The sequence below is a fragment of the Pholcus phalangioides genome, unplaced genomic scaffold, assembly GCF_987345545.1.
Source record: "Pholcus phalangioides strain wild (caught in Gottingen) unplaced genomic scaffold, Ppha-v1.0 ptg000010l_1, whole genome shotgun sequence".
NCBI classification, from domain to species: domain Eukaryota; kingdom Metazoa; phylum Arthropoda; class Arachnida; order Araneae; family Pholcidae; genus Pholcus; species Pholcus phalangioides.
In genome coordinates, this window is record NW_028301603.1 from 13,258,487 (window position 1) to 13,284,839 (window position 26,353).

The window sequence follows — 26,353 nt, forward strand, 5'->3', positions numbered from 1 at the left end:
TAAAACCCCTTTCTTACGGACACCGGAGGGGCGTAAAAATTCGTCCGTAAGAGAGTGGTGACCGTAAATCAGACTTTGAAATGTATACTTTTATTATTCAAGGGGAAATTATTATTTGTCCGTAAAAGAGGGGTGACCTTTAAGACGGGTTTTACCCAAGGTTTACCATACACCATTGAAGAAAATGTAGTAAATTACGATCCTAAGTACAGGACATCACTAAATTTTGCCTAAAAAATGTAATTTATTACCTTAAGTCCAGTTTTCTAATTACTGCTAAAATTGCAGAAGGGGTGAGAAAATGAAAAGCTGACTACACATCGCAGCAAACAAAAATATATTTCGGGGAAAAAATATTCACACATGATCTCATGACCGTATTCCATTGAAGAAAAATATTGTAAACTGGGATCTTAAATAATAATCCGTAAAATACGGGACAACGCCAACTTTTCATCACAAATATTGCCAGAAGTAGGCGCAATCAGCAACTGTAATTAAAATGACTAAAAAATTGCGGAGAAAAAACGTTGATCCCTGACAAATATGTGAAATGAATAATTGTAATTTTTTCCGTAATTATCACGACATAATTTATGTAACGAAGACTCTGTGAATTCACGACTTCAGCAAAAACAGTAAAACCTCTATTTTGCGGACATCAGCGGGACAAAACAAATTCGTCCGTAAAAGAGATCTAACCGTTAATCAGGGGGTTTGAAATGCATACTTTTATTATACAAGGGGAAATTATATTATTTGGCCGTAAAAGAGTCGTGATCGCATCTGAGGGTTTTTTACTGTATTAAAAATCCAAAGAAGTATCGTTGAAAGAACGGGACAAATGTACAAAAACATCCGAACAACGAAAATTACAGGAGTGTCCCGTAATACGGGACGCAAGTGGTTCGTCAAATCGTTTCTGACATTTTACTGGTCCTTGTTTTTTCAGAAAAGTTGAGAAACGCAGCTCTAATCTATAGCAAATATTTACGTAAGCAATTTATATTTCAGGACTCGAATTTCCCAATTTATCTATTAAATGAACAGTTTTCTAAACATAAAAATGAATAACGAGGAAGACAAACCAAACAAAAGACACGAAAGTAGGAAAAAAAGACGCTTTTTGTTGATGCAGATGCGAAAATATGCAAAAGAAAAGTCCTCGTATGAGTATACAGTACACTTATGCCCAAACAAAGGTTGCTATGTGATGGCATTATTGCTTTTTTTTGCTTCCTATTTCGTTCCTGTTCGTTTTCCTTTTGAAAGCATTTGTTTTATTCACAATATACAACAGCTACGGAGCCGGCCACACACGATCATCAGATAATAGGCTTACATGTTCAATTGTGTTTTTGTTGTTTTCTTTTAGGAATTCACAAAAAAATTGTCAAGGCGGATTCGCATTGATCAGCACAGGAAGCAGGAAATATGCAAATTTTACAATGTTCAAATCAACAAACATGTTTTTAGACAGCGTTCAAATCAACGAAGACTCTAAACAGTTTTCAAGGCAACAAAGACTCTAAACAGTGTTCAAGGCAACAAAGATTCTAAATAGTGTTCAAGGCAACAAAGACTCTAAACAGTGTTCAAGGCAACAAAGAATTCTAAACTGCGTTCAAGTCAATAAAGATTCCTTAAACAGTATTAAAGGCACCAGAAGGTTTTTAGACAATGTTCAAGGCAACAAAGACTCTAAACAGGGTTCAAGGCAACAAAGACTCTAAACAGGGTTCAAGGCAACAAAGACTCTAAACAGGGTTCAAGGCAACAAAGACTCTAAACAGGGTTCAAGGCAACAAAGACTCTAAACAGTGTTCAAGATTCAAGGCAACAAAGACTCTAAACAGTGTTCAAGATTCAAGGCAACAAAGACTCTAAACAGTGTTCGAGATTCAAGGCAACAAAGAATTCTAAACTGCGTTAAAGTCAATAAAGATTCCTTAAACAGTATTAAAGGCACCAGAAGGTTTTCAGACAATGTTCAAGGCAACAAAGACTCTAAACTGTGTTCGAGATTCAAGGCAACAAAGAATTCTAAACTGCGTCAAGTCAATAAAGATTCCTTAAACAGTATTAAAGGCACCAGAAGGTTTTTAGACAATGTTCAAGGCAACAAAGAATTCTAAACTGCGTTGAAGTCAATAAAACTTCTTTAAACAGCATTAAAGGCACGAGACGGTTTTTAGACAATGTTCAAAGCAACAAAGACTATGGGCTAACGCAGCGTTTCAAGTCAATAAAGAATTCTTTAACAAGAAACTTGAACACTGTCCTGTTAAAAGAATGTTGACTTGTTTGAAGTTGTTGCTTTAAACACTGTCTGAGGTTTTTGTTGTCTTGAACACTGTTTAGAGTTTTTGTTGTCTTAGACATTACTTAAAAATTGTTTGTTGTCTTGGCTACCATCTGAAAACTGTTGTCCTGAATGAACACTATTTAAAAATTTGTTGCTGCCTTGAACACTGTTTAAAGAATGTTTGTTGGATTAGCGCTGTTTACTGCCATAACACCGTGTCTTTGTTGACTTAAACGCTGTTTTAAAAGCTATTTGCTGCTGCCTTGAGCACTGTTTGAAAAGGGTTTATTGCCTTGAATGCAGTGCAAAGTCTTTCTTTATCTGGGAAAACGTTTGAAGAAGCTTTGTAGCCTTGAACAATGTTGGAAAATGTTTAAAGAATCTTTATGTTCTTGAATTCTAACTAGTTAAGATCTACGACTCAGACTTATTTCCAGAACTTTTCATACGTAAACCAGATATTTATGAACCTGTGATTAATGCTAATTATTAGTTCTTATCATTAACAATAATTAAATATTTGAGTATAAAAGCTAAAAGAATCAAATTTTTTTTTTCCAAGAATGAATTCTGAAGAATTTCGTTGTCTCTCCCTTTCTCCTGAAACAATTTTTAAAAGCCATTCTTGACTTAAACATTATTTTTAAAAAAAAATTAAAAATTTCTCTGAAAGCCATTGTTATCTCAATTGACCAATCTTTAATAAAGATGAATTTTTCAAATATACTGCGATTGTTTCAACCATGCAAGGTAAACAAATTGGCGAAAAAAAAAAAGGGGCAACAGCTTGGCAACAAAGCAAAATGCCAGCCATCCATACAGCCAGTCAGTCAGGTGAATAAATGCTTAAAAAAAAAAAAAAACAGGTTCTCTTCCATTGTTGACCTACTTTAGTTTACGATCCGAAAGAGAGAAAAAAAAAATTAAAATAAAAACCCGTGTTGTGTGTTGTTTGTTGTGGAGCGGAGGTAATAGAAGATTAATACTATATAGCTCGTTGTCGATTCCTGGTTCGACCAAGCACTCGGAGCGTGAAGAAGAGGTGGAGAAAAGACTGCCTTGATGGTTTTCAAGAAGTTATGGTTATTTTTCGCAACCGAGGAAGTCAGCTAGTTTGGCTATTTTCGGTGGACGGAGACACTTTGTCTGAGGCCAAAAAAACACTATAAGTCGATCATCAGGTCTTTTGCATATTACGATCAAGCGCTTCCAGCTAGGAAGTGTTTAAAAAGACACACACACACACAAATATTCTTTTCTCCATTTTCTCTTCCTAGATGAATGAGATTATGAAATGCGTGTCTTTTGGACTCGTGCAAAATGGAACGTGTCTGTGGCGTCACGAAATAAGTATGGCACAAATGGATTTTGGTGGAAGATACCTTCTTTTTCTTTTAAAGTGTATTTCTTATACGCATTTGATACGCACGCCACCTACAGGATTGGGTCGGGTCCTTCTTCGGTCCCGGTGGTGAAAATAGTTTTGTGGCCGTGTAAAATATTTCTTTACTCACACAAATACAAATACAACGCCACAACAGACAAACCGCCCAACGAGGTGGCTGACTTAAGAACATCATGGATCCCCGAGTCATTTTTTGGAGTCCCTACCTACTACTGCTACACCACACATGCACCCCCCCCCCGCGGAACCCCCCAACGAATCGGTACATGCGGGAATGTGCGTGTAAGTGTAGTGAAACCTGACGTGAAGTTTTTTGTTTCTCTGTAATGCTTGTTATATGTAGTGCTGCCATCTGCCACCAGTTTTTCTAACTATGAGTGAAGTGTTATGATTCAATGATTTATCGTTGTAGGACTGTTGCTCTCTGTGGCGAGACTTTTTAACGGGGAGATCGGCTCGCATTTGCGCCTTGAAGTTGGGAACCACAGCAAACCAACTTCAGCCGACCACCACTGTGGGGTTCGAACCGGGATCCTCGCATCACGAGTCCGGCACTATAACCACTCGACCACCACACGTATAGCCTTCCACAGGAGGGAATGGGTGAACAGGGAGGGTCCTGATATTTCTGAAGACAGGTGCCTTTCACGTTTCAGACCTCGCGCGGGCCAAAATAAATTTCTATGAAGCCCGAGGGCTAACAAGTGGTATCTAGATTCAAACAGTGGCGTCTTAATGATTGTGTTCCGAGTGATACAGGGTGGGGAAGGCTATATTGTTGAAGAACTTTATTTATTCTGAGACTACTTTTTTTTTTTTGTTAAATATGAAAATTTTCATTAATTCCGTGAAATTATTATTTTTTACTAAATACCGGTTTTCATTAATCCTGAAATATTTTTTCATTGCATACTAATTTTCATTAATCCGTTTTCATTAGATGTGAATTTTGGAAATATTTTCATTAATTATGAATTTTCGTGTATTGCGAAACATTTTTTTCACCAATTCTGATATTATTTCTTTGGATAATTATGAATAATTTCTATTGATAATTAGGAAACATTTCTATCAATAATTATGATACATTTCTATTAATAATTATGATACATTTCTATTAATAATTGGGAAACATTTTTATCAACAATTGGGAAATATTTCTTTTAATAATTACGAAATCATTTCCTTCAATAACTATGAAATTATTTCTCTTATTAATTCAAAAATGATTTCTCATTAATTCAAAAATTTCTCATTAATTCAAAATTTATTTCTTTTAATGATTTAAAATTGTTTTTATTGATTCTAAAATTGTTTTTATTGATTCTAAAATTGTTTTTATTGATTCTAAAATTGTTTTTATTGATTCTAAAATTGTTTTTATTGATTCTAAAATTGTTTTTATTGATTCTAAAATTGTTTTTATTGATTCTAAAATTATTTCTTAATAATTCTAAAATTATTTCTTAATAATTCTAAAATTATTTCTTAATAATTCTAAAATTATTTCTTAATAATTCTAAAATTATTTCTTAATAATTCTAAAATTATTTCTTAATAATTCTAAAATTATTTCACTTAAATCTGGAATGCTTTTTCCAAAGCAAATTTGAAATTTATCATTTCCAATTTTATAATAATTTTTTAGGTATGATTTCTGTAATTATGCGAGCTTTTTCGTCGGTGGGCTTTTGGTCTTTCTCTCATAGTTTAATGACCTTAAATTTGAACAACGCATTTTCGCTCAAGTTTAGTTTATCCTTCACCCTGATTAGTTAATGAGTGCTTCTTCAAGGTCTCGCCAATTCAAGTTGAGAGCTCGTTATTCATCCATATGGATTCTCATTCAATAATTTAGTCAACGATTGATTTTAAACAAAAACAAAATGAGTCATTAATGGATTCAAAAAAAGGAATAAAACAACAAAAACGTATTTCCGAAACTTTTTTTTATATGCATCTATTTCCCATAGATTCATAGGTTTTAAAAACTATTTTCGAATAATAACAAATTGGAAAATCTATTGCTCAGTTTCAAAAGTTTTAAAAATTCATTTTAAATCTTTATAGCTTTAAAATTCATTGTTGAATTCTTTTAAAAAACTTTTGTTGAATTCGAACACTTTCAAAAATACATTATTGAATTCGAACACTTTTAAAAATACATTGTTAAATTTGATTCGTTTTAAAAATTCATTGGTTAAATTGGAACACTTTTAACAATGCATTGCTCAATTTGAAAATCTTTAAAAATATATTAGAATTAGAATTTTTTTTTTAATTCGTTGTTGAATTTGAGCACTTTTAACAATAATTCATAATTGAATTGAACACTTTTGGAATTCATTGTTGCATTTGAATAGTTTTAAATATCTATATCTAATGTTGGATTAAAGAATAGTTCATAGTTACCCAACCTGTTTTGTCTCCCATCGGCCCCTTCTTCAGAATTTTTTTTCTCCCATCGTCCCCAATACTACCTAACCCATAGGATCCTATGTTATATATGACATTTATATCATTCATGTCATATATATAGCCATCTGGTGGCTCGTCGTCCATGAGCTATTAGCTGATCGGTTCACCGTCCATTGCACGGTTCCGTTCGGCACATATACGCTCTAGCGAAGGAAAATCTCTATCTCCTCTGTAGCTTAGTGGTCAGAGCACTCGTCCGTCAATCGAGGGACCCGGGTTCGACTCCCGGTAGAGGCAGATATGAGTTTTTTCCTTCCATAAAAAAAAAATTAACATCTCAAATAATAAATATCTTCACAACATCCAGTCTTCCGTATATCTTGTCCTATGTTATGCCCGTAGCTTCCACCGCTCCCCTGGAACATTCCATCGTCCCCTCCCCCAGGGCGCGTTAACGCCCACGTTGAGAATCACTGGAATACTTGAATGTTGAGTTGGAGAGAACATTTTTAACAAAATTAATAGTTGAATTGATCCCTTTTGGAATTCATCGTATTTGGATAGTTTTTAAAAAACCCATTTGTTGACCGGAAAAAAAAAATTGAAAACAAATTTTTTTTTTTAAATTGAGAATTTATTCATGCATAATTAGGGAAATGCTTGTTACACGTACGGATTGGATTAGAAATTAATCTGGTTGAGCATTTCCTTTATTACCCATGAGCAGACATAACTTGATTACTACAAGACTGACCACACACGCCTCATTAACCAAAACGGCGGTCAACTGATGACTACTTCTACGGGAAGAAAGCGAAACTCTCTCAGATGTCATCGGTCCTTGTCTTCGAGGAAGTAACGGGATGTGTCCGAGAAAAGCGAAAGCTATATCAAATAAGCGAAAACGTCTTATTCGACGTGAGAGACATTTCCTCTTGTAATATCAGCCATGATGGGGCGTTTATCTCGAAATAACTAATGGCATTTCGGCATGCATGCACGCATGCTAATCGCACGTCTGTGGAGGAAAATAAAAACAGAAAACAACAAAAATTACCAACGTGTGTGTTTGTTATTTCCAATTTCCTCTTTCTTTTTCCACAGAAAAACGAACAAAATAAGATTAAAAGAAAAACCAAAGTTTTTGGTTGTTTTGTATATCGTCGTTGACGTAGGGAACAGCATTTCCCGGTATGTATGGGTAATTCCTAGAAATTTTTATTTACAATGTAGTTTTCTTGGAAATAGGAGTCCTTAGCCCTTGATCAACAGGTTTGATAATGAAGATGTTTCGTTCGACGTCGTTTTGCAGGTAGAAAGAAGATGGACGTGTGTGTGTGTTGGAATCATGGGCGTTGACGACAGGTTCGGAAAGTTCTGATGTTCCCTGTATATTTTCTTGAGGATTTCCCCATTGAATCTTCGATGATCGGGGAGGGGGGGGGGGAGTTATTTTTTCCTCAGTCTTGCATAGTTAATAGTTATTGAGAATCGCGGTATGTCTAATCAACTTTGGATAAAAAACACCCTGACCCAGGGCCAAATGCGGTCAGCGAAAGAGTTTCCTAGAAAAAGTATCACTGCACAAAGTCGAATCTACATAAGCCTATATAAAATGGAATTTCTTAGCGTGCGCGTGTCGAGTTGTCTCTATACGAATCTGCAATTTTAGATCGATCGTCGTCAAATTTTGCATATATACCAAATGGGACCCGACTTGAACCAGAGCCGTCTTAAGGCATGGGTCCACCCGGGCACGGCCCGGGGACCTCAAGCGAAGAGGGGCCTCACAAAAATGAGATCTGGTTGAAATGTTCGAGAAGTTGTTTGTCTTCAGAAAAATCAGTTGGCCCGGGGGCCCTTGATACTCTTAAGACGGCCCTGACTTGAACGATAGGTTACTTTAAAAGTTTGTCAGAGCTGGGCAAATGCCCGAAATGGGCGAAAAACTGTCGGGCAAAATTGGTTTTCTCGCCCTCAACAATCACTTTCGAAATTTTTACTTTGGTTTCCTAACAATGCGTTCCAGAAATGCATATGCCTTTACAAGGGTTTGCCACATCTTTAATGCTGCCAGTGTTATGTACAATAACTTATTCCTTTATAATGGTTTGTCACCTTTTCAATCTTCCCAGCAATTGAAGAAAACCCGGGCAGCGCCGGGTATTGTAACTAGTAATTAATAAGCTTGATAATCAGTTTGTGGCTCGCAAGTGTTAGTCATATCTCGTATTCAGCTGATGGTCAATGGAAGGGGTTGTTCATCACTGTTCTAAACAATTTCCCATCCTAAAAAACACTCTTCATACAATATCCAAGGCCACCAAGACGCTGGACTGCATTCAAGGCAACAGACACTCTCTTTAAACACACACAATGTTCTTTAGAGAGTGTTTTAACGTAACAAAATCTTTTTAAATATTGTTCAGGGAAACAAAGACAGACCCTTTAAACATTGTCATTGTCCAAGGCATAAATAATCTTCAAACACTGTCCAAGGCAACAAAGTTTATTACAACATTGTCTAAAGCAGTGGCTCTCAACCGGGGGTCATATGCCCCCCCCCCTACTGGTACTGGGATACTTCAGGGGGGGGGGCCACGGAAGAAAATGGGGAAAGGGACCATGACAGGTGATTTGGAGGGCTGCAGAGAGCTGAGAAGAAAAATTAAGGTGTGAAGAAATAAAGCTTTTATATTGTTACTATACACTTATACAGAATCCAACAAAACCACCCATAAAACCAGGGCCATCTTATGGCATGGACCCACCTGGGCCGTACCACCTACATTTTGCAGCAGGTTCCCTAGGATGGGGTTTTTCGCAGGCCCCCGGCTACATTTTTCCAGACCAATCCTCTATATTAATTTCATAGTGTGAAAAACAAAAAATGATCAAAACCATATCAGGCCTCGGGCTGCAGCTCTGTCAGTCCCACTCTTGTGAGAGGTCACGCCCGGGGGTCTTATCTCCATAAGTGACCCCACTTTATGATATTTTGTATAGTACAATAAATTTTGAAAATAAGTAGGAAATATGTAGGCTGTTTATTTCCAGCTAAGTATGGGACTACCATAGCATCACTTTGCCTAGGGGGACCCCATGATATTGAGGCGGCCCTGAATAGAACTCGGACTATCTGGGAGCTCAATAAATTCTGGGCCAGTGATCTGGAGGCCAATGTTATTTGCAAAATTTTCGTTCATTATAAATTCACTGAAAAAATCAGTTTAATACGTATAAAGGATCTTGCTTCTAGATGAGGGTCGAAAACTCTGGGTAAGACAGGGGAGCCACGTGAAAAAAAATATGGTTCAAAGGGAGCCACGGCCAAAAAAAAGGTTAAGAAACACTGGTCTAAAGCAACAAAAACTCTTCAAACCTTTCTCCAAGGAGATCTTTGAACATTATTCACGGCCACAAAGACTCTTTGAACAGAGTTCAAGGCAACAAAGATGCTGGACTGTATTCAAAACAAAAAACCACTCTTTAAACATGTTCAGGGCAAAAAACAGTCCTTAAACAGTTTAGTATTTAAGGCAATAAAGACTATTGGAACAGTGTTCAAAACTACAAACAATTTTTAAACAATTCAAGGAAACAAAAACTCTTTATTCAAGGATTCAAGGCGACAAACACTATTTAAACAGTGTATAAGGTAACACAAATATTCTTTAACCCTCAAAGCGCTCCCATCATTCACAGATGATGAATGTAGTAGCCTGCTCAGTCATCTTGCGCTGATGTGAAACAATGCCGTCTGAAGACATGGACCAGCCCGGGCACAGCCCGGAGGCCTCACAAAAGTGAGATGTAGTTGAAACTTTCGAGAATTTGCCTAGAAGGCCTCAGAAAAATCAATTGGCCCGGGGGCCCATGATGGTCTTAAGACCGCCCTGATTTGAAATGGTTTTGTTCAGAATGAACTTCCTATTCCCGCAGCCAGAGGGTTAAAAGTAATGTATAGATGATACACACACACACACATTCTAGTTTTTATTATTAGTATTATTGCCTATACTGTTATTGTCGTCTGTTATTATTGTATATTCGTCTATATGTGACGGATTTACTTGCACTGAATAGGCTGAGTGTACATAATGGTGTAGTGGTGGCGTGTCTGCTTTCAATCACTAGTATGTCTGTGATTGTGGGTTTGAATCCAGGTTTTTGTGTTTGTGCGTGTGCATCATACCTTTTTCGTTTTTCGAGTTTCAGTACCGACTATTTCCGCAGCCAGAGGGTTAAGCAATGTCCAATGCAAAAACCAAACCAAACTCACTTCAAGACAACAAAATCTTCGTAAACAATGTTCGAAGAAACTCTATGACCACTACGAAATATCTGTTAATGCCTGAATTTCGATTTGATGCATCCGCCATATTTAGTTCAAAATATGGAAGAAAGGTGGCAACATCTTTCAAAACACGAAACACTCTGACAACACGAATAAGTTAGAGCTATACATACACTCAAAAAATACATTTCGTCATGCAACCAATTCGTTAGAATTTCCGTAGAGGAATGTTTACTAGAAGCGTGTGCGGTTAAGAAGTAGTAGCATTCGTTGGACAGAAAGCAAAATAGCAACGGAGGTTTCAACCATCTATTGAAACCTTCGTGTGGATAGCGGAGAGTGACAGCATCCTTGGAAAATAGCAACTGTCTCTGAATGACTTCAATTTGTAGGACAATAATTATCCTAGTCATCACTATTCATAGAGTACGGGGTGGGGATGTTCTGTTACTAAGTAGTAACACAACAGTGGTGCACAACTTCTGGCCCGCCAAGAGGTTCCATTTGGCCCGTAAAAGTCGTTCCGGTTGGAGAATATCAATACACGATAAAAGCCTGAGCATATTTCTTTCACACAAAAATACGGGAAATCGAGATCCTTACGGAACATCGCCTGTTATCGATAAAAAAAAAGTTGTCAAAGGTAAGTAAAGTTGCCAATTACAGCCAAAAAAAAGTGTGAATTATTTTCTCCGAATTTATGAGCCATGAAAATAATCTCAATTCTCGAACTCAAAAATTCAAGTAAGCCCCGCATTTAAAATGAGGGAAAATACCGGAAATTTTATTAAACGGTTTGGATGAACGGGAATGTCCCGTAAAATAATGGTTATATGGTCATCCCTATAGATACAAGTTTCCGGCTCGCGAGGATACCAAAGGTTGGGCACCCCTGCAAAACAATATTTCTCTTCTTTCAAGCAAAATAAACTGGATCAGAAGAGATCGAAGAATGATCAGAACAGGCGAAATGACCAAAATGAGATGAAATCAGACAAGAATCTTACACCAACGTGTTCATTCTTAACCCTTTCTGATGCAATAGAAGCAATCTCTTGAACCATATGAATGACCTTCAGTGCCTGGTACTCACTCGTAATTAAAATTACATTAATTACGTTCATTTTCTCGTCGCTCTAGGAAATATGGCCAATATCACTGTAAGCAAAAAAAGTTTATTGATTTTTACATTATAAATGATTTTTGTTTTTCTCGACATGCCTATTCAGATGGCCCATCAACATCCTGTTCATCCTCGTTAATGGTTTGAAAATGCAAGTTTACTTCTTACTTCATTTAGTTATGCGAAGGCAGGTTACGCATGCATGTACGTATGTCCCCGCTCATCACCATCACGAGACCTGTTATGCAATTTTTTCGCGACCTCTCCGTGTCTCGGACTGTTCTTCCTTTCCAGACTGTTATTCAATGTTCTAATGATCACGTGATCAACAAGTGCATTCTGGAATCCGACAAATAAATTAATGAATAAAATAAAACATCACGGCTTGGTTTGTCACTTTTATCAATCAGAAAGGAAAAAGGTTACCGACGATTACCGAAGTCTGATAATTTTTTATTACTGTATTGCTTTACCTTTTACGGTGTTCACACCTTTTTTTTCTCTCACCTTTCTCTCGTGTCTCATTTTTCCTCCCTTTATTTGTGTTTCTCTCCCCATTTTCATTTTCCCCCTTTCTTCCCATTTTCAATCCCCATCTTTTTTCCTCTTTCTTGCCATTTCCTCCCCCGTCTTTCTTTCTCATCCTCGTTTCCTTTCTTCTATTTCTCCCCATTTTCTTCCCCCATCCCTGTTCCCATCTCCCTCTTTCTAACCATCCCCCCTCCCGTCTTTCTTCCCCATCTCCATTTCTATTTTACCTCTCTGTATTCCTTTGTCTGCTCATTTTTCTCTTTTCTCACTCATTTTTTCTCTCATCATTTCTTTCTCATTCCTATTTTCATTTTCCCTCTTTATTCCCATTTTCGCTCTCCCATGTTTCTTTCTCATCCCTGCTTCCATTCTCCTATTTCTTTCCATTTTCTTTCCCATTCTTGTTTCCATCTCCCTCTTTCATACCATTTTCTCCCCCATCTTTCTTCTTCATCCCCATTTCCATATTCACTCTCTATCTTCCCATTTTCTCTCTACATTTCTTTCCCATTCCCATTCTCCACCTTTCTTCCCATCTTTCTTTCTCATCCTTGCTTTCATTCTCCTATTTCTTTTCATTTTTCTTTCTCATTCCTGTTTCCATCTCTCTATTTTTTACCATTTTGTCCCCGTCTTTCTTCCTCATTTCCGTTCCTATTTTTATCTCTTTCTTCTTCCCTCTTCGTGCCCATTTTTCCTCCCTGTTTTGTTCCTCTGTCTATCTGCCCATTCGAATTTTTCTCTTTTCTCTCTAATTTTTCCCCCCGTCTTTTTTTTTATCCCAGTTTCCATTTTCGTTTATTCTTCCCGCCTTTTTTTCCAGATCCCTGTTTTCATTCTTCTCCCCCATTTACTCCTAGTCTTTCTTCCTCTTCATTTCATGTTCTTTCTCACGTATTTACGCCGATTTTTTTAACCCTGTATTTTGATCATCCTGTATACTTCTCTTCCCTTGTGTTTTTGTTATTGCATCTGAAAACGTATTTTTTTTTTTTATTCTTGTTTCTGGTAATTTTTCATTCTTCTGTCTTTCCTTCTCTGCTTTGCGGTTCTCATTTTCCGCCTTTCCGTCTGTATTTTCTCTTTTTTCTTTCTACCCATGATCTCTCCTCCTTTTTTACACCTTTCTCTTTCCAGTTTTCTTTCTTCTTCCAGTTTTCTTTCCCCTTCTTTTTTCTGTTCATATTTGATCCCTGTATTTAATACTTTTTCCTCTTTACTATGTACTTTCTGTTCATTCTTGGGAATTTTATTCCTTGCTTTTTTTAACAGCTTCATTTCTGAATTTTCATCAGTTATTTTTTCAACCCGCGTGTCGAATTTAAATTACATTCAATTTTAATTATGAATATGCATGTATTCATGTCATAGAATCCGTATGAAATGCATTTTTCAAAATGTCCGGCAAAATTTTTGCAGTTACTTTACGTTTACCATGAGGGGTAAATTTCAAAATCATTGAATCACTGATATGAACTAAGTAAGCAATAGGCTATATTTGTTGTGTTAATCCGATATAATACAATAACAAATGACGACCTCTTTTTACGTTCTATGAGTCACTGGTCTTAATAGCAGCTTCAGTTGCGATTGCAATCAGTAGCGTAAGCACGATTTTTTCAGGGGGGAGCAACCTTTTTTTCTTCCATGAAGGCGGGGGTGGGCTGCTGTAAAAATGCACTATAACCTCTGCTCAGGAGGAGAATTCAACCCTAATACCCCACCCCCCGCTTCCGCCAATAATTACAACACACACCCTTTCATTGTTGACTTGTGAAGTACGGTACAATATACATGAACTCATTTATCATTCAAACATTAACATATGGATGAACCCATCGTCATCACTCATTATGATCTGGAACAAGCTTCACATACTTAAAACACTAAAAGAAAAAAAACACACACACACACACATAGATCGCTTCGAAGAGAAAGATCTCGAAAAAACATGTCTGTTCTTCTAAAAGAGCAAACGCAGAAATTTTTTTCCCTACGGAACTACAGCATATACCTATTTGTTTTAATTAAATCCATGGGTTCTCTCTCGATGAAAAAGTCTTGATAATATTCGAATGTAAAGAATGAAACATGAGTTCAATGTAAAATTGCATTCAAAATCGGAGAGTAGTGAAAGCCTGAACTGGATCTTTGATGTTGAATATGGAAATATCCGCTAGTTTGCTTTCGAGAACCTTTCTTCCGCTGTTTGTTTTTCGATCTTCTATGGCATCGTCGACGAGAGACGTTTCCTCGTGGGACACATTTCATTTTCAAAGACATATTAGAGTGAATAACCATTTTACTCTCGTTTCGTGATCTTTGTGATGTTAGAACAATGCTCGACCACAACTTGTGACTTCCTCTTCCAATTCTTCAAATTGGTGATTCGAGTCACGCACGTTACGTTAATCTTTAAAGTGGCATCTATTTTAATGTTTTGCTAATCCAAAAGCTGAAAGAGTTTCTTTTTCTTTCTTTTTTTCCAATTATTAAATAACAATAGTAATCAGGAGCGGATCCAGGGCAACTTACTGTGTAGCTTCGTTGAATCACCCCGTGTTTTACGGAACGGACTAACTTTTCCATATTATTCGGCTCTTGAGAGAGGCGAATCACCCCATCCCATCACTGGATACGCACTTGGGCTCTGAATTCGCACCAGTTATCTCTACCTGCGCATGAAGCGAAAGCAGCTACCTTCAGCTTCGAATGTAGCCGAGGCGGATATTTTCAGCTTCGAGTAGAGTGGATACAGGCATCTTTAACTGTGAATGAAGACCAGGCAAACATCTTCAGCTTCGAGTAGAGTGGAGACAGACATCTTTAGCTGTGAATGAAGACTAGGCAAACATCTTCAGGTCCAAATTTGAAAGGAGGCAAACATCTTCAGCTTCGAATGGAGTGGAGACGTGTCTTCAGCTTCGAATGGAGTGGGGGAGACAAACATTTTCAGGTTCCAATTTGAAAGAGGCAAACATCTTCAGCTTCGAATGGAGTGGAGACGTGTCTTCAGCTTCGAATAGAGCAGACAGGCATCTTCAGCTTCGAATGGAGTGAAGACAGGCATCTTCAGCTTCGAATGGAGTGAAGACGGGCATCTTCAGCTTCTAATGGAGTGAAGACGGGCATCTTCAGCTGCGAATGAAGACTAAGCAAACAATCTTCAGCTGCGAATGAAGACGGGCAAGTATTTCTAGCTGCTGATGGAGCGGTGGCAGACATCTCCAGCTACTAATTGACAGTGATTAGAGCCATGTCTCAAGAGCATCGTGTTCCCTCCCCCAGGCCAAGTGATTTTTTGAGGGCCTCTCTGGCAAAATTTACATGCTTACTTTCAAATTTCAATTAGATCGCATTTTTGTGAGGCCCCCTGGACCGTGCCCGGGTGGGCCCATGCGTTAAGACGGTACTGACGGTGACAGATATCTTTAGCTTCGAATGGAGCGAAGGCGGAAATCTCCAGCTTCGAATGAAGTGGTGACGGACATCTTCAGCTGCAAATGAAGCGGAGGCAGGCTCGGATCAAGGGTGATGTGTCTTGGAAGACGACTTATTATGTAGGTTCGTTGGGTCATCCTGTATTTTACGGGGCAGGAAAATTTTCCCGTATTATTTGAATCCTGAAAGGGGCACAATCGTCCCCCCCCCTCCCACTCCTACTCTTTATTCACGTTTGATAGTAATTACAGGAAGTGATAGTAGATATCAGTTGTTACTTTCTCCACAAAAAAAAGAAGCACACTCCCCCCCCCCCCCTTTCCTCGAGATACGAAACACTTTTTAGAGTTTTCGAAGAGGAATCACGTGCCACATGATTGGTATGTACATGGCGAAGATACTTAAAAATCGTTCCATTTATGCTGTACCAAATACCTCGATCCAAATGAATAGCGTAAAACGGTAATTTCGACTGTAATATCGCGCATTGCCATCGGCGAAAGCATCGTTGCTGTCCGAGAATCCAATGAAGACGAATTTGTGACCCATTTCTATGTCTGATCAATCACTGGTGATGCTTGAATTGCAACAGGCACTCGCTGACCTATGAACTTATGGTATAATGCATATGAACCCATCAACCCTTCACGATTTACATATGCATGAAACTTATCACCAACATCCTGACCGATCCGGAACTAATTTCGTTCATTTTGTATAAACAATATTAGAAATTACGAAATCATGAAATCAGAGGATGAAAATTGTCGTGCAAACGATCAACAAATTGAGTTCGTGCGGTAACAACGGTATGTCTGCCTACAACAATAGGTAGGATGGAAGAGAGAGAGCAATTTGAGCAATCACCATATCAAAAACTTACATTTACAGGCGTATTACTCGAAACGAAACCCATGCTGTTAAATGTTTTAGTTGAAAATCAATTTTTTTTCTTTTTTTTTTATATTTATTGCAATTTTCTTCTTTTTCTCTTGAATTAATTGCAATTTTGCAATTTTGAAAATTACAATTATTGCAATTTTATTCTATTTCCTCACTCAATTTTTCTTCTCTTCATCATTAATTATTTCTTCTTTTCCTAATAATTTTTTTTCTTCTTTTCCTAATAATTTTTTTCTTTTTTTTCCTGAATTTTTTCTTTTTTTCCCATTACTTTTTTCCTTCTTTATCCCCTTAATTTTTCTTCTTTTCGCTCCTCAATTTTTTTCTTCTTTTCCGCCTTGGTTTTTCCCCTTTTTTTCCCATCTTTCAGTTTCTTTTCTTTTCTCTTACTATAATTTCCTTCTTTATCGGTCATTAGTGACGGTTAACACGTCACTCCGCTTAACGGGTCACTTTTCGGAAGTCCCAATTGTCCTCAGACAGGAATTGGCACAGCTATGGCTTACTCCGTTCAACGAGTCACTCCGCTTACTAAGTCATATTTTTGCTCTCCCAATAGTGACTCATTAACGAGGTTAGACTGCATTTATATTTTCTTAACTTTTCCACTTTTTCTAATTTTCTCTTGTATGAATTCCCATTCTTCTTTTTTCAACTGTTGTTTAATTTGTCCACTTTTTTTGCGTTTTTTTTTTTACAACTTCCATCTTTTCATAATTTTCTTCTTTTCTTACATTTTTCTCTTTTTTTGCATTTTTTTTTCAATTTTATTTTTGATAAATTGCTATTTTTTTTAAATATTTTTATATTTCACGTATCTTTCTACAACTTTCCCCCCTCATGTTACCTTTCATGTTTGATTCCATTTTCTATAATAGTCTAATTTTTCTTTTGCAATTATTTTTTTATTGTTTTCTTCAGGAAGGTGTTACCGTAATTTTTTCTTTCACACACACAAATATGTTTTTATTTCCAAATAATTTATATTTGATTTCGTATTCATAGATTTTTCGGTTTTTTATTTCTTATACTAAATTTTACAGATTTCATTTCTGTGTTTGGAATTTTTTTTTTTTTTTTGCATTTTAAATTTAGTACTTGGTTTTTTTCGTACGTGAATATTTCAAAAGTTCTCCACACATTTTTCTTTTTTAATTTTTTACATTTGATGTACTTTTCTACATTTTTGTCTATTACAAATTTCATTTTTTTTTCTTACGTTTCATTTACATGTCGTTTGATTATAATTTTTAAATTTTCAGTTTTTAAATTTTTTAGAATAGCTTTGTATTTATATACTTGTCTTTTTTCGCATTTTTTAAATACATATTTTATTTCCTAAGCATATTCCTCACCTTTCTACACTACTTTTTTTTTTTTCATTTTTATGTTCTTTCTCCGTTTTATTTATTTTTTGCATTCGTATGTGTTTCTATGAATTTTATTTACATTTATATCTATCTACTGTATTTATCATTTTCTACATTTTTAATCTTTTTTTTTTTTCTTCAAATCATTGAAAAGTGTTCGTTAAAATGAGATTTTCGGTATTCGTTAAAACGAGATTCGACTGTACATATATATTCTGGCAAAAGTCCAAAAAGTGACCAGTGGGCGAATTGGCCAAGAGTTTTGGCGAAAGTCCGATTTTCAGAATTGGCTAGTGATTTTTCGAGCTCTGGTCGGCCAATTCGCGAAGTGACTGGAGATCCCTGGCCAAAGTTCGATGTGTTGATGAGAGAATGCCCGATAGGCGCCACACACACACACAAATACTTTTTTTCATCGCCAATGTGTGATACTTGGCTATATATAGTAGCTGCCTTGGATTAGCTCCATGTGACGAGAGTTAAAACGGGAAATTTTTGAGAAAGGAAAAACTGTCTATCTAATAACATACAGACATATAGTTGTTTCTGTCCGCGTTGCGACTGCGATATGATGGATTGTCATAGCTAATGCGGCGATAAGTATCCCGAAAAAATAAGCCAACTTGGCGATGCCCCCCAGAATCATGCCTTTTCGTTCATTGGCCAGGGATTTCCAGCCGATTCGCGAACTGGATCTTTAACGCCCGAAATTTCGACATTGGCCGGGTCAATTTACAGTGAAATTGGCAGGCCACTTCGTGAACTGGCTGATTTCGGGCTTCGACCGTAACATATGCATTCCAGAGAGTCGTTGCGCATTCCGTTGAATACTTTTCAAAGAGAGTAACGGTTTCTAATGTCAAGAGCATTTTCGACTTGTCTCATGATATAATTCCCAATTTCTACAAAAATTTTCCGAAGTCTGCAGTTGTTAATTGATTCCTGGATCTTTCGCCTTTGGCGAACACATGCAACCGAACATCGTGGCATTCTTCACTAGCCATAGGTCGCCATTACGTCAGAACATATCCGCAAACTTTTCATCACAAATCTTGAAGAAAAAACCATGGAAAACAAAATTTTCGGGAAAAAAAAAACGAAAACGATCTTCTAGACTTTCTCCTCTTATTTAATACTACTACTACATATTCACCCAGTGTTCAAAGGGTCGTTAAAACCCAACGGTCACGCATTCAGGGTCAACTGGACACACTCTGGTAATTACGGAGAAGAAGATAACGCCGTCACATGTTATGTGTCCACATAATATAGAAAGAGAGGTCAGCAAGCCTTGGCCTCCTGATTACGACCAGAGACCAGATCGTGACAGAAGATTGAAGGTTGGAAATGAGTGCGTGCTTTTTAAATCTTCCATCAAATCGATTAGCCATTGACGATTTCCCTTTTCTTCTCCCATAGTAATTTAAATTAAGATATTCATAGAGTTATATATGTGATTTTTTTTTTTTTTTTTGTAGAACCTCTTCTATCGGAAGAGTTCAAGGCCCAAAGGTCTGAACCCAAGTGGGGGGGGGGGGAAATGAATTCGGTTTGAATGAAAGGTGCTACTGGTGATTGGTGCGAAGTGTAGGGCAATTCTGCAATTTACATGATTGAAGATACGCCAATGAACAGACAAAATCCAGTCCCGGTGCGTACGCAATTTTTTTTTTTTTAATGGATGGTTTTCTTATCTAGTGTTGTTTTTGCTCATAATTCAGGGCCTTGAGGTCAAGTTATCACGTGGCTACTGCTATTTTGTGTGTGTGTGTGTGTGTGTGTGTGTGTGTGTGTGTGTGTGTGTGTGTGTGTGTGTATGCATGCATGCGTTATTTACTTTGATCTTGTATATGTGTGAATTCTGACTGCGAACCAGTTTCCGTGAAATCTGACGTCATGGAATTCTGCATTCATTTATTAACCTTGAACCGTTTGGCCACTTATGAAAGAGGTTTCTCAAGATATTATTATTATTACTATTATTGCATAAGAAATAAGGCTTCTTCTCTTTTTTTTTTTTTTTTTTTTTGCAGCATAAGTAATTGGCTTCTTACCCAAACGTGTGGCAACGCCGATAAAAAGGTTCCGGTTTTTATTTGCGAACACCTCTCATAAATCCTGGAAAGAAATCAGTAAATTAACGAATTTTGAAACCGGGACGTTTGTTTTTTTTTTTCCATGTACGTACCCATGGCCAAATGAACTGACCACAATAATCCTTATAATCTACGTCCCCTATTAATCCAAGGCTGTTTAAGGGGAAATGATTTAACCTTTGGGATTTTTCACTCAATTTGAATCAGATTTCCATGGACATTAGAAGGTTTTTCCCCAAAATTATCCGACACGTATTGGGATTTCAGTTTTTTTTTAAGCCTCGGTTAGTTTCGGTGATATTTTGTGGTTGGTACTCATCTAAATCAGTTCCACATCAAGTAGTCCGATGTGGGAAATTCAGTTGATTAGGTAATGCCCTATTCGGGCTCGATTGAAAAAAAAACGAACAAAAAAACATCAGGACATTCATCTAAAGGCCAGTGATTCCCAACGTGGGCGTTAACGCCCCCTGGGAAGCGATGGAATGCTCCAGGGAGCGGTAGAAGCTACGAATATATCATAGGATTCTATGGGTTAGATCAGGGGTTCTCAACTGGTGCTTGGGGCTCCGCGGCGACTCGAGGAAAATAATTAAATCAGTAAATTTGATAGATAAATAAATAAAAGAGTCCTACAGGTTCTGCCATAAAAATTATGTACAAAAGAGGGCTCCTCAAGTCAAACGGGCTCCGCCATAAAAATTATATACTGGATAGGGCTCCACGAGTCAAAGAAGGTTGAGAGCCGCTGGATTGAGAGCCGAAGGTTGAGAGCCGCAGATTGTATTGGGGAGCGATGGGACAAAAAGGTTGGGAAGCTATGATGTAGGCTGATCATATTTCCTTACGGAAAACAGAAATATTAAATATTTGTGGTTTATATATCATTATGTTATCACCCGCAGTGTCACCCAGCATTTATAAACTCATTTTAACCCTCTTCACGTACAGGCTTTTAGAAACAAATTTAGATGATATGTGTTGAAAGTATCGGCGATAAATCTCAAAAACTGACTTCTTTGTTCGAATGTCAGAAATAGAAGAGGGGGAAAAAAGATGAGTGCAGAAGATTTTTCTTTCGTCGTAAACCAAATCTTTCACCCTCCCCTCTCTTCGTGTTCTTTTCCTTCCTTATATGCATACTTTCTCCCTTAAACGAATACCTGGCATGAGCGGTCTATCTTATTGCCAGAGACTTAAATTTCTGGGTTTACACTCACTGGAATGGCGTAGAATCGCTGCAGATCTGAAGATGTGCTACAAACTAGTCCACCAAATTGTTTATCTACCATCGAGAGAGCCTTTCTTTGAGATCATAGACAGGCGAGTTAACCTACGTAGGCATCGCTTCCAAATAAGAATACCAATGGCTAGAAGGGATTGTTTTTTCCACGGATATAGATGCCGTGTGGCAAGAATATGGAACAGTCTTCCATCAGAACTTGTATGTGCCTCCTACGCAAGATTTGCTTCCACTATTGGGGATTTCGACCTGGCTCCGTATGCGAAGTGCTTCCCGTACTGACTATTATTTTTTTTTCTTCCAGTATAAGTGCATTTCATGCCTTCTGGGGTTATTGTAAATAAAATAAATATGTATAGGAGAGAGGATCACTAAATAGCAATATAGAAGAGATAGAAAAAAAAGGTTTCCGTTCATGAAGTTGCGATGATGAGAAAAGAGGTAGCTGCATAGTTCATTCCCACCCCGTCCCGAGGGGCATCCAGGATAACTCTGTAGATCGACGTCCCGAGAGCAGCCCCACCCAGCACAAGAGGCTAGACAAAATCGCGATTCGTGATTTTAGGGTCGAACGAAACTGGATAAGAATATGCCACTTCCCCCCCCCCCACACTTAAGTTCGGTCTATTGGAATCTTGTCTAAAAGCCAATAGTTTCACTCGTAATAACTTGTCGAGGGCCACAACTTGGACAAAGAAACTTCTCATACTCCGCTCCCCTGTCCTCTCGACTGGGGAGCCACCCGAGTGGCGTGGTCGTAAGATGCTCGTCTACCACCGTGAAAATTGCCGTCGCGGTCCCAGGTTCAACCCGAGGGAGGATATAAAACATAAAAATGTATTTTCTGAGAAAAAAGTGAAACATACAAAATATGCCGATGTGAATGTTCATATTTATTACATAGTTTCCCCATTCACCTGATTTTCAGCAGTCCTGTTCCCGCATCCCCCAGAATATCTCAGGGCCCATGTAGTAAGAGCGAACCACTAATTAACAATTCTAATATTATTTTTGAGTTATGAAAATAATCATGATTTTCAGTATAAAATTTCAAGTTACTCGTTGAAAATAGGGGAAAAACGGGACATATTTTTTTTATAAGAGTCGTGACGGCAAAAATTAAGGGAAAATAATCAATGCCCCGTATAATACGGGTCGCGAATGGTCACCCTACTGTTATAATTCAATATACAGTGGAAACTCCCATAACGTACGCTCACCGTTAGTGGACACTGCTTGCTATTACATAGAAGGGCTTGAATATATTTAACTGTCTATCAACGGACACTCCATGTCAGAGGATAAAGTTTTTGGTCCCCACGTAGGTGTCCGTTATCGAGGGTTTTTTCACCATATATATTTGTAACTGAAATATCTCACGAAACACCCCCTTTGGGAAATCATTGGTTCAACAGCTCACACTATTGGTATCCAGAAGAAACATGACACGCGAAACAAGTAGCATTTCAAATAATTTTCGGTTGTTTTTCCAACAACGAAATGTCAAACCACACAGAAAATAATAGCAATAATATCGTTTTTGTTTACAGGAATTCCAGTTTCGAACCGATTCCCCCCAAAAAAAAACAACAAGATATTGCCTCATTTGCATTCGCAAGCAGAAAATAAAAACGTCGTGTGCAGGATCATACCGTTCGCAGAGACGGACACCACAATAATGACCTCGCCGCCAGCTGAGTTATATGAGCTCGGACTCATCATTTTTTGTTAACTCATGACAATGCAGTCGTATTTTTGTGAAAAAAAAACATCATATTATATTCGCCTATATCCTCTTGCAATACTATTATTCTTCTTTCTCCCAAGGGCTACTAAATGTTGATTTTACAAGAACTCCTCGGGTTGTCTACGCATATATCCTATTACGTCAATGACATTGGCATGATACGTGCCGTAATGCCGATCTTTCCAGAAAAAAATAGCTATGAGAGAGAGAGATAGTGACTCGTGTGTGACATTGAAAAATATCAACAGAAAGCGGGTTTTCTTTTTATGTACATTCGCACGCAACGAATACCAATTGACGAAAGAGGGAGTCTTTTTTTTTTTTTCTTTTGGGAGAGAATTATGGAAATAATTTTCAATTCTAACACATGATGCGTCGCAGAGGGAGTTGCCGTCCTTTTCTGAGGTTTGCAACTGAAACAGATATTATGTGACGTGCTGTATGGGAGAGAGAAAATGTTGATCACACATCAGGGATGCTCAGAAGCCGAGAAGAGCGAAATAATGTAGAAATTTAGAAAAGGATTGAGAAAATCGAAGGGATTCAGGAGAGAGCAAAAGGGGGGAGGGGGAACGCATAAGTACGGAAAGCAGCAAAACGTGGGAAAAATTCAGAAAGGACAGGAGAATTCAGAAAGTCGAAGAATTTCGGAAGAGAACGAAAGTGGGGAAAGATATGAGTACAGAGAAAGGGGCAAAATACGGAGAAATTCAGAAAAAGAGTAGGAGGATTCAGAAAGTCGAAGAAATTCAGAAGAGAGCGGGGGGGGGGGGGAACGCACAACAGAAAGCGGCAAAACGGAGGGAAATTCAGAAAAGATGAGGATTCGGGAAGTCGAATAAATTCAGAAGAAAACAAAAGGGGCAAAACAGGAATAAATTCAGAAAAAGGCAGGAGGATTCAGAAAGTCGAAGAAATTCGGAAGAGAACAAAAGTGCGAGGAGGGGGGGGGATGAGACATAAATACAGAAAAACGCAAAAAGAGAGAAATCAAGAGGGTTCAGAAAGTCGAAGAAATTCGGAAGAGGGCAAAAAAATTAAATTCAAGTACAGAAAGTGGCAGAACAGGGGAAAACTCATAAAATAACACAGGAAGGGTTGAATATCAGAAAGAAGGGGTAGAAATTGAGGGAAAAAAGCAGAAATTTTTAGAAAGGAGAAGAGAGGGAAAAATAAAGAAAGGAGCAGGAAGGAATCCAGAAATTCTCAGAGACGGGTAAGAGAGGAGGAAGAAAAAAAAGGAAAAAGGGCTAAAATAAGCAGGAAATTCAGAGGGGGGAAGCAAAATATCAGAAAGGAGCATAAGAAAGGGTCAGAAATTCAGGGGAACGTATTGTAGGGAGAAATTCCAAGGAGGGGATAGTAATTCTGTGATGAGCTAGAGAGGGAGAAATTCTCAGAATGAAGCAAAGCTAGAGAGGGAGAAATTCTCAGAATGAAGCAAAGCTAGAGAGGGAGAAATTCTCAGAATGGAGCAAGAGAGGGAGAAATCCAGAAAGACGCAGGAGAGGAAGAACTTCAGAAAGGAGCAGAAGAGGGAGAAATTCAGAAAAGCGCAAGGAGAGAGAGGAATTTAGAAGGGAGCAAGAGAATTTCCCAGAAAGCAGCAGCAGCAGTGGAGGAAGAAATTCCAAAAGGGGGTAAAAGGGAGCAGAAATTCAAAAATGAGCAGGAGAGGGAAAAATTCAGAAAGGACAAGAGAAGGGCCAATGAATGAGAAGGGTCAGAAATTCAGAAAAAGGGAAAATGGAGGGTAGAAACTCAGAAATGAGTGAGAGAGGAAAAAATTTTGAAAAATGCAAGGGGAAGCACGCAGAAATTCAGAAAAGAGGGGGAGAAGGAAGACAAAAATTCAGAAACTGCCAAGAGAGGAAATTCAATAAGGTTGGGGGAGGTTGAAATTCAGGAAGGAAAGGAAAGAGCAAAAGACAAGAAATTACCAAAAGTGATAGAAATTCAGAAAGTTGCAAGGAAGGGAGAAATTCAAAAAAAGGGAGAAAGGAATTGGGAATGCAGAGAAAGCCAAGAGAGGGAGAAATTAAAAAATGTTTGGGAAATTTGGAAATGTTCAACGAAAGAGAAAACTAGAAATGTTCAACGAAAGAGAAAACTAGAAATGTTCAACGAAAGAGAAAACTAGAAATGTTCAACGAAAGAGAAAACTAGAAATGTTCAACGAAAGAGAAAACTAGAAATGTTCAACGAAAGAGAAAACTAGAAATGTTCAACGAAAGAGAAAACTAGAAATGTTCAAAAGAACAGAAAATTCAAAAATGCTCAAAAGAAAGGAAAATTCAAAAATGCTCAAAAGAAAGGAAAATTCAGAAATTGTCAAAAGAAAGGAAAATTCAGAAATTGTCAAAAGAAAGGAAAATTCAGAAATGCTGAAAAGAAAGGAAAATTAAGAAATGCTGAAAAGAAAGGAAAATTCAGAAATGTTCAAAAGAAAGGAAAATTCAGAAATTCTCAAAATAAAGGAAAATTAAGAAATGCTCAAAAGAAAGGAAAATTCAGAAATGCTCAAAAGAAAGAGAAATTGAGCAAGAGGGCAGAAATTCAGAGATGGGAAAGGGGATTGAAACCTCTCTCAGAAAAATAGAAAACAAGGGAGCAGAAATTCGTAAATGGGCAAGTGAGGTGTGAAATTCTGAAGGGGGGGAGGGGCAGAAATTCAGAAAAGGGCGCGTGAATATAACTAATTTAAATAATATCTGTGTAATATGGATATAAGCAATGAGTAAATTCTGAAATATAAAGGGCTTACCCTGTGGATTCGATGACCATGTCGGAACGTACAGTATGCGTATTTACACAATCACCAGGGACATTCGACCGAAAAATTCTGACCAAGCTCAGCGTCTGTTCAATTATGACGGTTTTTATTTTTCGGGCTATTCGCTCTGGTCATAACAGTAAAAAAAAAAAAAAAAAAATTGCATACGCATCAAATTTTTCTGTTTTCAAGGGGAAAATTTCGAAATTATGTTTTTCTTCACGGTTTATTTTCGGCAACCGCGTGTCCCGCACGTTTAATCGAAAAAGTTAATCTCTTATTTATTTATTTACTCAATACGCCTCTAGTATCGTATCGATCTTTGAACTTGGGAAGAGGATGTTCCTGTGTGCTCTCGGTTTTGCAATTTCTTTGGTGACGTTTTACCAGTAGGTCATGAGAAGACCATTTTTCTGCTGACCATAATAACATTGATGCAATGATGCTCCATAAACAAACAAACAAACGCCAATCGCGTAGAAACTTTATAATGTAGATTGGAAATATACAGGGTGATTATAATTGAAGTTCCCGTGTGTACTTCTTTCAGTAGTTTTTCTCAAAAAACGCAGCCAAATTTTCAGTGTATCTTAATGAGACCATGGGGGAAGAGAGAGAGATTTACATGCAATAACAAAATGTAGTTCAGTTTGCGCACCACCAGGTGAATAAGTGGCGCTTTTTATGGAATTTTTTTTTTT

The 26,353-nt window shown here is 37.5% G+C and overlaps 1 protein-coding gene and 1 non-coding gene across 4 annotated transcripts in view; one reads left to right on the top strand and one right to left on the bottom strand.

The window, feature by feature from the left end:
- Window positions 1–25,778, bottom strand: part of LOC149080951 (protein disabled-like) — a 122,185-nt gene extending 96,407 nt beyond the window's left edge. For 2 of the 3 annotated variants that reach the window (XM_089237659.1, XM_089237654.1), the window contains exon 1: window positions 25,644–25,778. The gene's annotated coding sequence lies outside the window, so the exon portion shown is untranslated. The remainder of the gene's footprint in view (window positions 1–25,643) is intronic. The other variant, XM_089237657.1, reaches the window with a different exon arrangement.
- On the top strand, window positions 6,354–6,425 carry TRNAD-GUC (transfer RNA aspartic acid (anticodon GUC)). The gene has a single exon. It is a non-coding gene; the product is annotated as a tRNA-Asp (tRNA).
- Window positions 25,779–26,353: the final 575 nt, after the last annotated feature.